Source organism: Plectropomus leopardus, chromosome 8 (genome assembly GCF_026936395.1).
Source record: "Plectropomus leopardus strain MGB_pleo_1.0 chromosome 8, ASM2693639v1, whole genome shotgun sequence".
Taxonomy (NCBI): domain Eukaryota; kingdom Metazoa; phylum Chordata; class Actinopteri; order Perciformes; family Serranidae; genus Plectropomus; species Plectropomus leopardus.
This window is the reverse complement of record NC_142183.1, coordinates 34677404-34695203: the sequence shown is the minus strand read 5'-3', so window position 1 is coordinate 34695203 and position 17800 is coordinate 34677404. Positions and strand designations below refer to the sequence as shown.

The window sequence follows — 17800 nt, the reverse complement described above, 5'->3', positions numbered from 1 at the left end:
AGATGCAGTGTGTCATAACAGCATGAAAGGTTCCATCCAGCCGTGTTACAAACTGACACCACCTGGCACGAAAAGGTGGCTTTTGGCATTCGTGTCTGATGCCTAATTCACTGAAAAGGGGCTGTATTTGATGACTTAGGAATGTGAATGAGCTGCAATCACACACTTTAAGATTTGTGTTTGAGTGCTTTTATTTGCATCTAATGCTGTATTCATGTGATGTCGGAATAATCAGATTGATGACTTTGGTATGAACTGCCTCGTGACGGCCGACTCTGGCAGGCATGGTAGGCAAAAGTCAATGTGTGGTGAATGGTGATAAACTTTTTTATTGATTCAAGTATTAAACATCAATTGTCATGAATAAACTAGATACAGCTATTCAACTCTTGTTTAGACACTCTTAGCAATAAAATGCAACCCATCTTCTATGTAGCTTCTATGTTTTTTATGACCTCAAAGCACATAAACACAAAACAGTCAGAAGAACGACTTCCCAACTCGGAAACTGAGCTTGTGACAACACATGAATGCAGCATAACATGATTGTTATGTGTGATGTGAAAACTTTAAGGAATAGTTCTGATCTTTTCAACTGGGAGTTGTATTATCTAGATGGTGGTTTTTTCCCAGCTTCACAATCTGCCTCCTGTCAGACAGGGAAACTGTGACCCACCTGCAGGTAGAGTCGGCACACTCAGCTGGGAGAGCTTGTCCTGCAGCAGAGCCTGGACGATGGTGCTGAAGGAGAAGCTGAAGTCAGTATTTGTTACTTTTATCTTACTTTTAAATATGACTGAGAAGTGATGAACAACAAGTTGATGACAAGAGCAGCCTGCAGAAGATGCAGAGGCTTCTCAAGCTGCCAGCTCACTCTCTCCACGTGCAGTAAAAGGACACACATGACAATGTGCAATGTGCAATAATACTTATTTATACTTCTATTTATTAATACTCCTTTGCACTGTTAAATTTGTATTGTTGTTGTCCTTGCTTCTATTTATTTCTTGCCTCTCCTGTTTAAGATTTTAGTTTCCTTTTTAATTGCTGCTTTTTCCAGGCCCTAAGTACTTATTTTTGTTCCCTCTCATGTACCTGGTATGTTGGAATGACAATAAACCTTCTTGCATCTTGAATATCTAACTCGTCTTTAGCTCCGTATAAGGCCGGGCTGTAGGTTGGCACCTCAAGGCAAATGTTGACCTTAACAGCGTGTGTGTTCCTCTGTTTTTCATCACTCCTCTGAGGTTTAGGTTTCAACCTGCCACACACGCACGCACGCATGCACGTTGCTGTTTAGATTCCCCATATCTGCTGTCACTCTGAGTCAAACCAAGCGTCCGCTGTATCTCTATTTGTGACAGATCTGTATGCAGTTCACTCATGTATCCAGCCTGGTAAGGCGGATGTGTTTGTGTGTGTGCCTTGAATATATATACATACTGTACATGTGCTTATACATCCCAGTAAGCCTCCCCCACTGTGCAGGATGGATATATTGTGCACAAAGTGACTGTGTCTCTGCTCTGCAAGGTTTTGTTGTCTCTAACCTTGTGCTTTATCATGTTGTTTTAACATATATAAATATATCTACCTGAAAACATTGACCTTTAGTATCCACTTTAAGCTTCAGTATCTGTCTACTTCATGGAATTTTATTGGCTTTTGATTGATTTGCGAAATCCGGCTTTTGTGCCATCATGCACCACCTATCAACTTCGGTGGGAATGAACGCCTCCATCACTGTATCGAGTTCTGTTAACAGCCTTGTACAAAAAAACAGTTTTGGTCTGTAGAGCTTATTTTTCTCCATTCTTGACAACTGTGAGGGGAGTGATTTTTTTAAAAGATATATATAACTCACCTGTTTACATTTTATTGAGGCTTAAAATTATGAGTAATTAAAGGTGTAGCTATTCTGAGTAGCAGGCTGTCTGCAATGTGTCAGAACAGTCTATAGCCCTTTTAACACATGGATGGCGCTATAGAGCCACGTCCCTGATCTCTGCCGCCTTTGCATTTTTACACAGAACCAACCAGCGGTATCATAGTGCTCCAGTGTGTTTAGACAGCATGCCTGCATTGCAGCAGCAAAGGAAGCATGACGTTTAACACAACAGCGTCTGCTTCTAGTGTGACACATACCATATGTGTTGTCAGCGCTTTCTTCAACATAATGAGGGCATTAACAATCATTTATCATTTATTGCTTTCGGAGTATGAGCATGACACCAAAAGTGATGTTCCACATCCACCTGGAGTGCGACCTGGAGAGAACATGGCCGGGTGGAACTTGTTGCGTCTACATGAAACGCATAAAGACGATGTTAGGTTGAGTGTAAACAGCTGACACAAAAGGAAACCTGAAACATCATAAGTGGATGCAGGAGGTCACTGACAGAGAGGCACCATGTGGCAAGTTGGGATGAGAACATGTTGGACACAATGTGAAGCTAAATATAAATAAAGTCAGTTTAAGTGACATTTTGTATTGCCATGTCCCATTTCCTGACTACAATGTTTTTAAAAACAAATTGTGATAAAAGCAGAAATCTGAATCTAAATGAAGCCCTAACAGGCTCCTTACAACCCATAGGCTTCCTCATAATTTATTCCATACAAGGTCATTCGGTCCTCACGGTTAACAGACCACAGCACACACACATACCCAAGTGTATTCTCAGTGGAGGAACACTGGTGGCCCGCAGTCTCAGAGGGTTTGAGCAGGCCATTGTTTGAGATAGATTAAATATTGAACTGGAACTTTATGTAAGTATTTACATTTCTGGGGCTGGCTCAGCCTCCAGGGCAGCCGAACAGTAGCTAAATCATATTCAATCTACCAGGATAATTGCATGGATTGCCCCCCCCTTCCCAACCCGTCTCCCTCCATCCCCTTCAAAGAGCCCCTGTCCGCCCTCTGGGAGCCCAGGGGGGGGCACAGGGTCCCTCTGTCCCCTTTTTTGGCAATTTCATGCGCTGTCAGACAAAAAGGAGTTGACATATTTAAACATTTGCCTTGTGTAAATGTTGAGTGTGGAACACCAGTGAAAAGGGGGCCATTATTTTGATTTGTGCCAGGCTAGGTGGAGGCAGCAGGAGGGGGTTGGGGGGGGTCGTCTCTGGAGGCAAATAAAGCAGCAGTCATCTTCTCGGCATGTGGCTGTGGTATCACTGTAGGCGAACAGGAGCTTTACTGGATGTTTGCACAGCAAGATGAGAGTGAGAGTACAATGTAAAATAAACAAGGGAAATCCTCTGGGAGCGTGTGGTAGCTAGACCCGGCTCTGCACGCCTTTCTGCTGGATTTAAACCGGAGTGCCTGTCACCATTAGGCCTCACTCAAAACAAGAGACAGAGGCAGATACAGAGACAGACAGAGGCTGAGTAACAGATAGAACACCGCTAACGGAGAAAAAACAGGTGAGAGTGTCAAAGACGCGAGGAGGTAGGCTGAGCATGAAAACGACAGAGAGCACAAAGAGAGACGGAGGATACCAGAGACAAACTTGGTAGGAAGGAATATCAGAGTGAGAGGCAACAACAAAGCAGCGTTTCCCCATTGAGCAAGACAACTGTATGAGTAATAAAATTGACACACGGCTGTCTCCGCTTGTTGCGATGGCCCCTGACGCACTGGCAGCCATCCAACACCAACCAAAAGCAAAGGGAATCACGCAGGAAACAAAACAAGCCAACAACAGCACTGGAGTTTCTCCCTGATTCTGCCAACTGCAAACATGATGCACAAATAACCTCCCCCGTCACACTATCAGACAGCATGTGAATTAAGTTTTTCAACGAGGAATTTTCTTTTTTTTTTCTTTGTTAACCTGTCGTACCAAACAGTCAACAGTCAAACATATTGGCTTTTTGCCTCACCTCTCTGAAGGGAAATAAAAGCAGTGTCGCACACATAAGAATAGCTTTTATGGATGATGGATGATTGTGATGCAATTTCCAAATTGTGCCCATGACATGCTCAAAAAGCCTTGTTATCCTTGCCAGTGCAACAAGCACCTCCATATGCCCATGTGTTTAAAAGCCTGTAGTATTTTTATTTGTGAACTGTCATGTCATCAGATGCCTGCGTTGAAAATCCTTTATGGAGCAGCTCCTGTCTGTAAAGTAGAGTGTCTGCTGCTCCTGGTTTTACATTGTGGCTGTTGGTGAAAAATTTGATTTCCATTTCACAGCTGAATAACTCAGAGCCGATTTGAGGCCCCCTGAGCGGCCCCTAGAGGAAGCGATGTTCATTACACTCTGTGTTATCAAGGTGTTTGATCGAACCAAAGGCAAAATAAATGGCAATACTGTGATGAATGTACTTTAAAAAGGTGGTTACGGTCAGAGTTTACCTTTTACCTGTTGCATGTGATTATTGTAGAAATACACACTTTTACAAAGGTGGACATTGGATGTTAAAAGATGCCCTTGTAAGTACTTCCAGAATGTGAAGGGTGTGACAACATACAAGAGAATCATTTCTTTTAGTAAGTCATTGCTTTGTTTTCAGTGTTTTTTTAGCCACTAAACACAGCTGTTTTTGGAAACACATTACTGTTTTCTGCTGTTCCCTGCCTGGGATTTTGCTACCAAAAGCAGTTTTTTTAAACCCTCTGCTCTGTGTTTTGCCTAACAATGCCCTGTTCTAAAATCACAGTAAACAAACGCCTGTGGTGGCTTATTGCTTAATTATACCTGCTCTGAATGGCCAAACTGGAAGGCTGGGGGACAAGCCTGCAGTCATAGCCTGCACCTGGTTGCATGGCTCCATGACCGCTTCACCAAGAGATCTGTGTCCATTGTGTGTCTCTCTAGTCACAGTGTAATGAATTGTACCAATACAAATAACTTGGAAACGTTGAAGACTGCCTTTCCTTGGAGGCATGCATGGTTTTGCCAACACATTCTCACTCCAATCTTCACACGGTGCCGCTCTGTCTGGACCTTCCACGTCTACTTATGACATTTTAGGTATCCTTCTGTGTCAGCTGTTCACATTTAGGGATGCTGTTACAGTGATGTTAACAAATCCATATGGTGGGATGACGTCATGGTAGGATGATGCAGCCTTACCTTACCTACTTGTCCTTCAGCGTTTCATGGGCATATGGCCAGTTCCATCCAGCTACGTTCTCAAGTGCGTTCCCCACTTGTGCGCATTGCATGTGGACACGCCCCGTGCCTTATGGTTGTCCACCAGCGAACAATAACAATGCCACCGATTCTGTCCGACCGCGTCCTCATCTGATGCTGCCCAGCCGCATTCCAGTTGGATATGGAAGGTGGTATTTGGCGTCATGCTTGAACACCGAAAGCACTGACAGAGCATACATTTTTGATGAGTTTTTATGTATACTTCCTATTACCATACCTCCATATATCTGGTCAAATGCTGCTTTTACTTTGTAAAATAAGTTTATATGGTCATTCAAGTGAAATAAAACGTTATCTACTGAGTAACATGAATGTGCTGTGCAAATATTAGGACAAGTAATCAATTCAAATAGATGAGCTAACACTTTAGCCTCAGCGTCAAGATAGATAATACAGCCGAAATGGAAAGGTTTCATTCTTTGGTGATCACATTTATGAATTACTTTGAGGACCATAAATAATAACACAAAATGTATTATAATCCACAATTTATCGAGTGGACAGAGTTTGATGGACAGATGGACATCTGAACAGACGGAGAAGTCCTTAAACTTATATAAAAAAAGCATATTGTGACCCATGTGAGCATTTTTTTTACTGGTATTAAAAGGACATTATTTGGCTATGCCTCACTGTTACAGAAATAAATCATAGCTCAAAACACACATTATACAATTACAACTGATACGTCTAATCTTTTTAATAAAGACACTGTCAAACAATGTCTTCAGATTTATTATGTACAGTTCTTTGCACTGCTAACCCATTTGGTTGCATTTGGTTAAAAGGATAGACTTCAAAAACTGTAAAGCACAAAATAAATACTCCACATATCAACTTTTCAACAACAATTCTGGCATTTGAAAGACAAGATTTATCACTGTGGAATGCACTAATACTGCGTACACAACACAACAGTAAAAGCAAGAGTGAAGAGAGAAGGATGAGAGAAATAAAAAAGGTGTGGGTGACTCCTCCTTCTCTTGGCTGTTCTTCCTCAGTCTCACTGAATGTGTGAGGACAAACAAATTGATTTTGTATTTCCCAGCAATGTGCATACATTTACCTTTTGAAACAGGTCACAGTGAGGGGAAGGCTTCCCTGCTCTTAAAATACCACCGAGCTGCTGCTAGTGAATAGACACACAAAAAGACTCATCTGTCTGCAGATGTGCTCACCACTCATCCATCAACTCTGTCATCCATGTGTTAGATAAATAACTTACTTTAATACACAATCTGGTTGTCTTGGTTTGGGCTTGCCCCCTTATACATTATTTTAGAAAACAGTCTCCCTACAGTTGTTTTTGTGTTTGTCCCTTTTTTGTTTCAACCAATCAACAATCCCTGGAGCTGAAAAGTGCAAGTATAAAAAACTACAGGCTTTTTCTCCTGGACATTCAAAATGCTCTCATCTGAAGTTGTAACATAATGCTGCTTTGCAGTGGACTTTCATGTCTACATATTATGCTCTAGGTATCCTCCTTTGTCTGCTCTGTATGTCCCAGGATACTGCTCCGTGATGTCAACACAAGCACATGGAATGATGCTGCACATGGTTACAACAATAGCACATGGCAACCAACACCAAGATGTCAACAAACGCACATGCTAGTATAAATGGTTAGGATTAGGCAACAAAGTCATGGGTGGTTAGGAGTAGGGGAAGGGTGCACATAGTAAAGTGAAGAACAAAAATACAAAAGAAACAGCACATTCAGACCAACTTGATGACATCCAGCGGGCGTATCATGCAGATGCAAAAGGTGCCTTTTGGCATTGCAATCTTATGCCAAAAGCACTGTTAAAGTAATAGTATTTTACTAGTTTGGAATAAGAACAGGTTGTACTTTTCCCCAAATATGCATTTTTTTTGAGTAGTGTGAACTCAGAGTTGTTTTAAGGTACCTCTTCCTGTTTCTTTTCCTAAACCTAATCTCCATAAATCTGTTAATTACATAACTTGGCATTAAGGACATGCATTTTCATACAGACCATTCTACGGGGATACAATGTAGCACTCGCCTACGCTAACCCAGCCTTGAATCCAGCTACATACTAAACTCTCAAATAATTTCATCTCAATCCAAGAGAAAATCAATTTACCCAATAACTGAACTGTTCCTTTTCCTTTAAACTCTCCTGAGTACAGTTGATTTTCTTTTTTTTTTAATAAATGTGTTTAACCTTGATGATGTGAATCTTTCATTTGAGCTACAAAAGCCCAATCATTTGTCATAGTATTCTGGCTTTTATTCAAGAGTCACACTATTTGCAGAGGCATTCAATATACCTTCATATGTCATTTTAGGTTTGCTGATGCCTTTGATTTCTGGCAATAATACATCTTTAAACTTTGAGCGTAACACTTTGCAAGAGACTGAGGCACCATAATGGCTGAGTTTAAACAGGTCAGTGTAACAGCCCCCAAACCTCATTTAACTTACTTTTACCAAACAGTTATTTACCTCTAAAGTGAGACTTTGGCAACAACTTAAGAGTTTCAATTGTGAGTGAAGAAAATATGAGCCACATCTGTTGCTTTAATATCACTGTAAAGCTGCCAGTGAAACTCACCGCCTTTCAAGCAATTCAGAAGACAGCCTTGAAGCAGTATCGGTATTATCAGTAAATATCATTCAAACCCAGCCAATTAAAAAGAGAGGAGATGGAGATTGAGCGCCGCACACAGAACAAATAGCTCTGGCCTCTGTGTGACTTGTAAAAAATTGACACAGAGACAGAGTGAGAGACCTCCTTTATACATCTCTAAAAGCTCAGTGATGGAAAAGTTTTGAGTGCTGCCAAATGCAGACTGCATTGAGGGAGTGGAGAAGGGAGGGGGCGGGTGCTCTGTGATTGAGCTATTATACTCCCAGAGTGCAGTTCAGTTTTGATGAATGGGAGCGAAGCAGTAGGGAGTAGAGGCGTAGTCGTGTAGGGATGGGTCAGGGGCCGGGTTAGGAATGGAGTCTGAAGGTGGTGGATGCAAAATGTGATGCATAAGTGTGTGTGCTCAGTGCACATGCTCACAGGTCTGTGGTGAATCCCCTGTGGAGTGAGAGCCAATCTTGGCTTCAGGCCTTGAGCTATTGATCTGCTCCTGGAAACCCATCATTCACTCCTCTTACAGCCACCGCCACCAACCCCATCCCTCTCCTCCAGCACTCTCTGTACCCCTATGTAGACCAGCTGAGGAGCTTCTGAGGCATTCACATTAAGGTGTTAACCCCTTAAAACATGGTTCCTCATCAGTTTTCTTGTGCTGCATTCAGATGCCTTTCACAAGCTGTTTAACCGTCAAAAAAACATGGAAAAAAGGCAATGAGCAACAAGAAATATCCCACTCATTGCAAGAAATTAGTAAAAGGGAACAGAAAATGTACTGAAAATTAGTTTTAAAAAAGGGGTGAGAATTATTAGAAAATTGCTTCTTGCCTTCTTCCCATATTTTGTCAGTCACACTAATTTTATTTATTTAATTTATTATTAATTTTATTATTTATTTTTAACTTGTTAATCTATAGTCTATGACATATAGATTTTGGTATTAAGGTTTTAACAATAGTTTCTAGTAGACTAGACTAAAGTTGTGTTTATATTTCCATTACTTATTATATTATTGCTGTTAGAATGCAGGCTAAGTTTTGTACCACAGCTATGACAAAAGAGGATAGAATGATGTCACGCTGGAAGATGACGAGAAGTCTGCGTAGGTGTGGATCCATATAAATTTTTGACTGTGCATTATCCTGCAGAAACACGTTTTACTGTTGTGTGTGCGATAGAAATAGGACTTCACGTCTGTAGTGGACCACATGCAATTGTGGGAGGACTTTAACTGCTGTATTTTCCCATATTCCAAAATAAACCGCTTTTAAGTTTGTTTGGTTGTTTTTTTTCCTGCCCTTCGTATGTACTTCACGAGAATCAGCAATAGAATCAGCAGCAAAAACACAGCTCAGTCCTCTGCCATTGCTGTGATTGTTGTCCTCCTACTCGTGAATGGCAAAGTGCGGCCATGGCATAACCGTTCTCACAAGACCCGTGCATTGCCAGTTAACAAGGAGATGAAGGGAGTGTTGTTGCAATAAAGGTTCATGCAAGAACCGTTGCCTTGTAAATGACCCCTTAGCCGCTGGTTACCGCATGATATCACTACGCCGTCATCGCAGAAGCATAGTGCCTGTCCTTCCAGTTAACCCCTGGCTGACATCGTTATCTCTGTCAGCGCTGTTGCCGTTGTGTAGTACTGTTTATTGAATTGACACCTTTAGCTGCTATCTTAATCAGCCACCTCAAAGTTGTGCAGACAACTCATACACTCTGAATTTCCCATAGAGCCCTAAAAGTTGAAAACTTCACTGAGTGAAACCACTCAGTGTGAGTCCAGAGTGAGCTTGTTCACATCTTTTTCATAATGCACACATTTGTTCTGCCTCAATTTCTGTCTGTGGTCCGTCTGAATATAAAGCGAAAATGGCTCAATAGCAGTATGAATGCGACATCAATGTTGTCGGCAGGGGTGTTGGAATGAAAGTAATGAAAAGATATAAAAGGAGCGCAATGAGCAGGTGAGTTAAGAGGGGAGCTGACGGGTGCTGGTAAGCCCAGCCAAATCAGGCCCCTTTCTCTTATGGGAAGGGCCGATTGCCTCATTGCTTTATCAGCCAGGCCTTAAAAAGAAAGAGGCTGTCTCTGTGCGCCAGCATGCAGCGAAGCATTCCCTCTCCACTGGGTCTGATTGCAGTGCCGAGAGTGGAGGGAGAGAACAGAAGATGGACTAGATAAGGAGATGTAATAGTGGAGGGGAGAGTGCAAATGAACACTTTTATGGCCCTCCATGAGCTTGCCAGCAAGTGTGTGTATGAGTGTGTGTGCCTGCAGATGTCTGCATGTCCACCACAGTACAATTATACAGAGCAAAGACGTATCACTTTATGAACTAGGAGGGCACCCGGAGAGCACGGACCTCCACCAAAGCCAAGTGCCCTACATTGCCATGTTAGTAGTGAAAAATAATTTGTGTAGGCACCTCTGATTCGGATCTGCTCCAAAACCTAATGGTTCTTCCTTGGCTTGTGCTACACCCTTCAACTATGTTTCCTGAAAATCAGTCCTGCAGTTTTTCAGTGATACTACTGAAAAACAAACAAACCAAGCAACAAACAAACCGAACCAAAAACATAACCTCCTTGGTTGAAGTGACAAGGCTGCAGAACAAAACAGTCATTTGAAGCCGTCCGTGAGATGCCTCAACACTGTTTAAATATTGAAAAATATTGAAAACATGGTTACAAGTTAAGGCCAATCAAATTCTTGTTTCATTTCAGACATCACAAAGGACATAACACCAAAAGGACCTTGTTGGTCCACCAAAAAAATATGTGTTCAGAGATGATCAGAGGTAAATGTTGGCCCTTAACTTTAAAGACTCTCTGGGGGGCATGTTATTCGACCACATCAATGAATTCAGAGAAGAAAAACAAAACGAGTGTTTTGAATATCTTCTATCAATTGGAATCCATCCCAGTTAAATGCAATTAAATCATTTGCGAACATGTCTGGATTAATTTGTCATACTGTCTAATCAAATTATGCAATGATTTGGATATTTTTGTCTTCCAAACATAATCAATTATTGAATGCTTGCTGAAGCATTCTGGCAAAACATGAGCCTCTTTTGCTGATGTGAGACAAGAATCCAGACAAGTAGAGTCTAACAAATGGGGGTGACTCTGGTGGCTTCATTAACTGGTTGTACCCATGTTGTGGGTACATTTATTTACTCTCATGCAGGATCATTTTGATAAAAGAATGCTAAATGAATTGGAAGAACAGAACACAGATTTAGAATGGTATTTAAGGAAAGCAAGTGTGTATCTGTGGAAGAGAAAAGGGTAATTCATATGAAATGTGACGGATGTTGCAGTGACCTGACTCATGCTTCCATTCAGTCCGTTGAATGGAAACTCGGGCTGGCTGTGAACAGTCTCTTTGTTGGAGACAGATGAGGCACACTGCACAACAACTGGGATATTGAGTCACCATACCAATCAAATCCACTGTCAGCGTTCAAATAGATTAAATAACATAGCAAGAATGTATGAACTTATAGTTTTCCGAGTTCTGATTATTCCAGATGACTCATGGTTTTCGATATATTCAAATGCAAACTGCTGCTGTCTCCTCTAGGATGCAAGCTGTTACAAGATGTAACCATGTGGTTATCTCTGTTGCAGATTAAAACTGCATGTTTTCTCTTGGCCGGCATGGGGCAACTTAACTGGTTGCAGAAAGAAGTCTGATTATGTGCAAGTCTAAAAGAAAATGTGCCTAAATGAATCCAATTGAATTTTATTTATAAAGCCCATTATCATTTGCCTCAGATAAAAGGGCTTAACAGCATACGACATCCCTCTGTCCTTAGACCCTCACAGCAGTAGTAGATGACAAAATGAAACACTCACTTGATTTATTACCTCAGTAAAAGAATAAAAATTAAAAATAAATAATTATAAAAAAGTACATCTCCTGAATTCAAGTTTCTCTTTCACCAGACTTGCTAACTCAATGTAAAACACACCACTCAAACTCGAAAAACACAAAATAAAACTCATCAAAGCCAACCTTGTTGGTCCCATCTGGCCACCAATGATGCTAGATATTAATATGTGTTTGAATTCAAGTTGTGACATTGGATTATGAAAATTTAATGTGAGGACATTGTCTGATGCTCAATTAGACAATTTGACAAAGAATACTGACAACAGGTGACGCTGATAACTGTGTTGGTTTTAAGTTGTGCTGTTCAGAGGCCTACTCCAGTGTCTCTCAAACATCTCATGTCAACGTTGTCCAACATCTGTCCAATGAAAATCCAATGTTATTCTGATTGATGTCCGATGCAAACTGAGGTCCTTTCAGTGTTCCAGCAAAAAAAAGCCTTTAATTGTCATTTGATGTGAAAATATGCTGGCTTTGCAGCTGTTTTTTTTTTTTTTTTTTTCCTTTAAACAGCAAAATGTCGTACCACTTAAAGTTTAAGTCATGGAAAAAGAAAATGTCGTGCTTTGATGAACTGTGACAAACAAATTTTCAGTATTATCTAATTCCAAACTGTCTTGACAATGTTGACCTTTAGGGTACCAAATGGAGAAAGCTGCCACATTAGCCTTAGTATGGAGGATATTTATTGGCTTTGTGGGCACATTTGTGATTAAGTTTTTGTAAGATTTTGCCAATATTTCACTGTCCTCTTAAACAGATATGTCAATGTTTTATTTATTTATTTATTCTTTCTCTATGTTATGCCTTTAATAGATAACACTGGTGTAGAGATGCCAGAGAACAATGGAGGAATAAATTCAAAGGTCCACTAGCCTTGAACTAGGGATGTTGCAGTTTATGCTTGGCATCTTACAACTAAGCCATGGCAGCGTCCCACAACCACTTGTAATTTACTTCCATCCTAAGGTCAAAAGACACCTGAAGAAGTTCCATTTGTTGCATGCGGCCATGATGTATTGCTGTGAGCTTTAGAAAGAGCCAGCCTTGAGTTAAGAATATTCCATCACTACAGCCTCTGTACTACCTAAGTAGCCACCAGTATGCACATATACATTAAAGTGGCAAACTTTATGGTGTAAATGGTGGAATTACAATAAGTGAAACACAATATCAAGTCAGTTTGTTAGAAATACAGCACAAAAGTGTCTGAGTAAAAAATTACATCACTCTAAGAAACATTTCACATTAAAATATGAATGAAACAAGCTGTGTTTTACCCATGCTGCTAAGAAAAAAAAAAAAAAAAAAAAGTAGCCATAGCAGAAGTGCCAAAAATTGCGTACCCTGTAATGGCCACTTTAGGCCACTTTAACTTCAAAACAGAGCAATCCCCATATTAAAATGCCCAGTTTTGCAGCAGAAATAAATATCTTTACAGCCTGATACAAAAAAAAAGTGGTTTTGGTCATCAACAGGCCCGCTTGACGGCCCCATAAGCGAAATCATGTTATGATGTTATTACCAGCATGTTATTACCGCTGTCCTTCAGTGTTTCATGCACACACGAACAGTTCCGTCCAGCTGTCCACCAGTGAAGTCCAAGTAGGATGAAAAATCCTAAAACATGGCAATATATGCTCATTTTTGGGAGGCCAATTTCTATATGTTTTTTTTAGACCAGCCGCACTAGGTTCAACTATCTGTGGTTCTTTGAGACTAGATATTTTTACCTGTTACAAAAAATGTTAAGAGAAATGTTGTTGTTATTTGTCATCTGACATCGTCCGTGTGCATCCCGGTTGGATTTGGCAGGTGGCTTTTGGTGTCGCTCCTACGCTGAAAGCATTGACAGAGCGGACGTATTTAATGAGTTCAGAGTGAGAAAGGGTTGGAGGCACTACAATCTGTGAGTCAGACACACTCCTCAACGGCTCCAAACTCTCGCCGTAATATGGTCACATCCGGCTCCAAAACCAACAAACAAATGAACAAAAAAAAAAAAAAGATGGTGACAGCTGAAATGACAAACTCAAGGCTTCAGTATGGAAATTCACAAACTAATAGTTGACATCACAGTAGTTACAGTCCATGGTTCTACCTAATAAGACAGTGCCTTTGACCATGCATGATGTTGGCTTTAATCCCTCTGGCTTCAGTGTGACGTTGGAAAGGGTATGATCATACAGGCTTAACATGGTGGATCTGTGGTTCAATATTGCTTGAAGACACGACAGAGAGGAGTTCTTCAGAGTTTCCTGTCTGTCTCATGAGAACATTTTGGTTCGACCCTCTGCAGTTACATGAATCCCAGTCTGGATTAGCACTTTTATTTGGCTGAACTAAGGACTTTAACCTGGCCTATTAGAGCTGAGGCAGTATTTAGTTCATTTGACCTTTAAACCTTGAATCAGACGCAGGCCGATACAGGCGCTATTAACGAACAACAACAAAGAGCTGATTCTGCATGGCTCCTCTTCTTCGGGGAGGGAAGGGAGCTTTAATTGAGAGAATTAGGAGAACATGAGGACATGGGAAGCTACATCAAAGCAATGCAGAGGTCATTACCATAGCATTAGCTGGAGAGCGTTTACCAGCAGCCTTTGTCTGCCTCTGTCTTCACCTTTATTTTATAGACCTCCTCAGACTACCTCTCAACCAGTCTGTTACTGGAATCTATTTTAAAACTGAGGTGAGGCGGCAAAGTGATTACAGTACACCAATATCTTGACAATTATCTGTGCCCATGTAGTTTTACTAGAGCTACAACTAATTATCACATTCTCTGCTGATTCAACAGACTTGTTTTCAATTATCTTGTAATTAAAACCTCAGTGCTGTTTTTTTTTTTCCTCAATTGAGTATTTGTCAAAGTCCTTATGTTTGAGAACCAGATCATTTTGAATTTTTTAAATCAATGTATTTATTATCAATATGGTTGTCAGTTACTTGAGTTAATGGACTAATCAAATGTTTTTAATTTCATTTTACAAAGTAATGCCAGTATCTAGCTTAAAGGCTAAAGACTGTATGTAACTTTTGCTTAACAGCAACAGTGAAAGTTATCAGAAAATGAAAAATCGTAAAACAAAGTGGACTGCAGCACACTGGATAACAACCTGGATTATGTGGAGTCTAGGATAAGTCTTGTTTTGGCCGCCTCTGAATCTTACCTTTGGTTGCCTCATAAAAAAACAGATTGACATCCAACATCAAGGCAAGACTAAAGCAGGCACCTGTGTTAACTGTGTGTAAATGAGTGATGAACTGGAGCTTTGTTACATGTGTATAAAAATCCACAAAAAAGCTTTTCCCGTCTTATTTGCAAGTTATTCTCTTGTATTATTATCTAAATCCAATCTTTGTCACAGGCATTGGATTTTTTTGTTTTTCATTTGCACAAGAAGATATCATCTGTGCACATATCAGACTTGTTGTTTGGTATTTAAACACAAAAGCCAACATGATCTCAGAGAACTATATGAAGTGACAACTGCTTCACTCCACTTTCTCATATCCTCATTCCAATTTGGCAAATACCGATGCTGGGTCTATCAGTCTGATGTCAGACACCAACCCAAAAACCACCTTTTGTGTTTTTGCAGCGGTATGTTACGCTGTCAGGCGACGTCAGTTTATAATGCCCATGGACAGCATCTTTCACAGTGGTATGATATGCTGCAGGATGGCATCATTTTCAAACACAGCTGGTATCAACGTAAGATAAGAACCTGGAACGTGGTGGTGGATGGGTCCAACAAACAACAGAATTTCACCCAGGAGCCTGCTTTTTTACTTCCTTTGTGTGTTGAGCCAAACCATGATGTTTTTTGGTCTTTTTTGTGTGGTTTTTTTTTTTCCTTAACCAAACTATGTGCTTTTGTTGCACCAAGAAATAAATGTTAATACCAGTTTTTTTTTTAACTTGCGTTGCAAAAGATTGTTGAAAAAGATTGTACGCATCTCTCAAGCTGAAACTGTACATTTGCTTTGAAAACATGAGTGTAAATTGACATGAAAATCCACTTACCAACTGACAATGTTTGTTGAGTTAGCTTGAGAATTTGTTGCCCTACCTGGACTTTCCCATTTTTTATACTACCTATGGTGTCGTAAGAGTGAGTTTAGTCGTAAGAGTGAGTTTAGCCCATCGTGCGACAGAGTTGAACCATGGAATGACAACAAAGGATCCAAACTGCTTTCCATTTGCACTGTTTTTTCTGGTGCCAGCATGGAATTTTAAGATAATACATACCACCACCATGTAATGCAGTCATAAGAGGCTGTGACCATTTCCAAAACATTCTCATACCAAGTCATCAGATATTATATCGGGTGACACAGTGGGCCTCTGAGTCTGCAAATTGCATTCTATGTATCCTTCTATGTCTGCTGTTGACTTTTAGGGATGCTGTTACAAGTATGTTAACATAAGCATATGGAAGGAATATGCTGCACATGGTTATGTTTAGATAACAAAAACACATGGCAACCAACACCTGGATGTCAACAAAGGCATGCGTTGGCATGGATAGTTAGGATTAGGCAACAAGACCATGAGGAATTAGGTTTAGGCAAAAGGGCACATGGTTAGGTATAGATACAAAAAATAAATAAATAAAAAAAACAACCTCACATTCAGACAGAAAGTTAACACTGGATGCATAAAAGTCTGAGTTTGAAGATGTTTATGTTCAATCCATCCACGGCCCCTCTCCCACCTGCACAATTTGTGCTGAGGTCATTACCAGCAGCATTTCACCTGATGCCATCCAGCAGGAAATCATACAGACATGACAGGTTCCATTCAGCCGCATTGTCAACTTACACCGTCAGCATATCCTGCTGCCACTACAGGTGCCGTCCGGCTGTCTAGCATATAATAACACCATGAACAGTTCTATCCGGCTGCATTCTCAGCTTACGATATCCAGCGATGTATCATGCAGACGAGAAAGGTGGCTTATAAAGTCAGGATCTCACACCAAAAGCACTGGAAAAGCAACAGTATTTGAAGACTTCAGAATGAGAATGAGCTGGGTCATTTCATGTATTTCTGTGAGACCAGGTTGCAAATATGTATATAAAAACATGGATGTATTGGATCACGGTTTTTAAACTTTTGACAGCAGTGCAGCATGAAATCATTCAAGGATATTTCTACAAATTGACTACCATCACCCTTAGTCCAGGAAAGCAGACGGCATTAGTGGGAAGTTTGCCCCGCCCCCCTCTCACCATCACCCCCTCCATCTTCGTTTAAAATGCTGCTGCTACTTTCTCGGCAGTTGCTCCATCACGTAAACGGCATCCTGCTGTAGTATCAGAGCAGGCTGGCTGAAGAGCTGCCATTACCCCCACTCACTCTCCGCAGATTAATTACACACCGCAACCATCTCCCTCACACATCCAAACACTTCCACTGTACCGCACTGCTCCGGATGACTAAACTACCTGCTTTCTCGCCATTAAAAAGACAAAGAGCGAAAGAGACGGAGACTAAAGGTGATTCATACTGCTTATTTTACAGTACGCGTTGGCATTTATATAAGTGGTGTAAGTTATGTAAATGGAATTACCAGAGCCTGTGTTGCAGGGAGAGAGTAGTTTCTTATATCGCCTATCATTCTATTAAACGCTCTTGTTATTTGACTTCAACGTCAGCACAGTGGAAGGAAATAATTCACTTAACAGATGACAATTACGGGCTCCAGAATCCTTGGTGGCCTCTAAATATAAAGATTCTCATCATTTTCCAACAGGAGCAGCAGTAAATATGCATACAGATCAGCTGGTAATTGTATACCTGCAGTAGAGATAATCACTTTGATATGATGAAAAAGAGCCTTGGCGGCAATAACCTTACAGGGACTTTTTAACCGTGCACGACATGTGGATGGATCTGTTGACCCTCGGACTCATCGTCTAGCACCATAACCTCCCGTCTAAATGATGAATGGCGCAACAATCCTCCCAGCAGTCATTTACGAGAGGAGACAACAAACAAAGATGAGAGGGAGAGAAAAAAAGGTTTGTCGTCAAGCTCGGTCGAATGAAGCAGCGGTCGAGTTCCCCCTGTCCTCCGAAGATATGGAGCGTGACTGTTGGGCACTCCCGCAGCGCTATTTAACATC

General features: G+C 40.9%; 1 pseudogene; it reads left to right on the top strand.

Moving 5' to 3' along the window:
* Positions 1-615: 615 nt before the first annotated feature.
* Positions 616-17800, top strand: part of LOC148188985 (uncharacterized) — a 42153-nt pseudogene continuing 24968 nt past the window's right edge.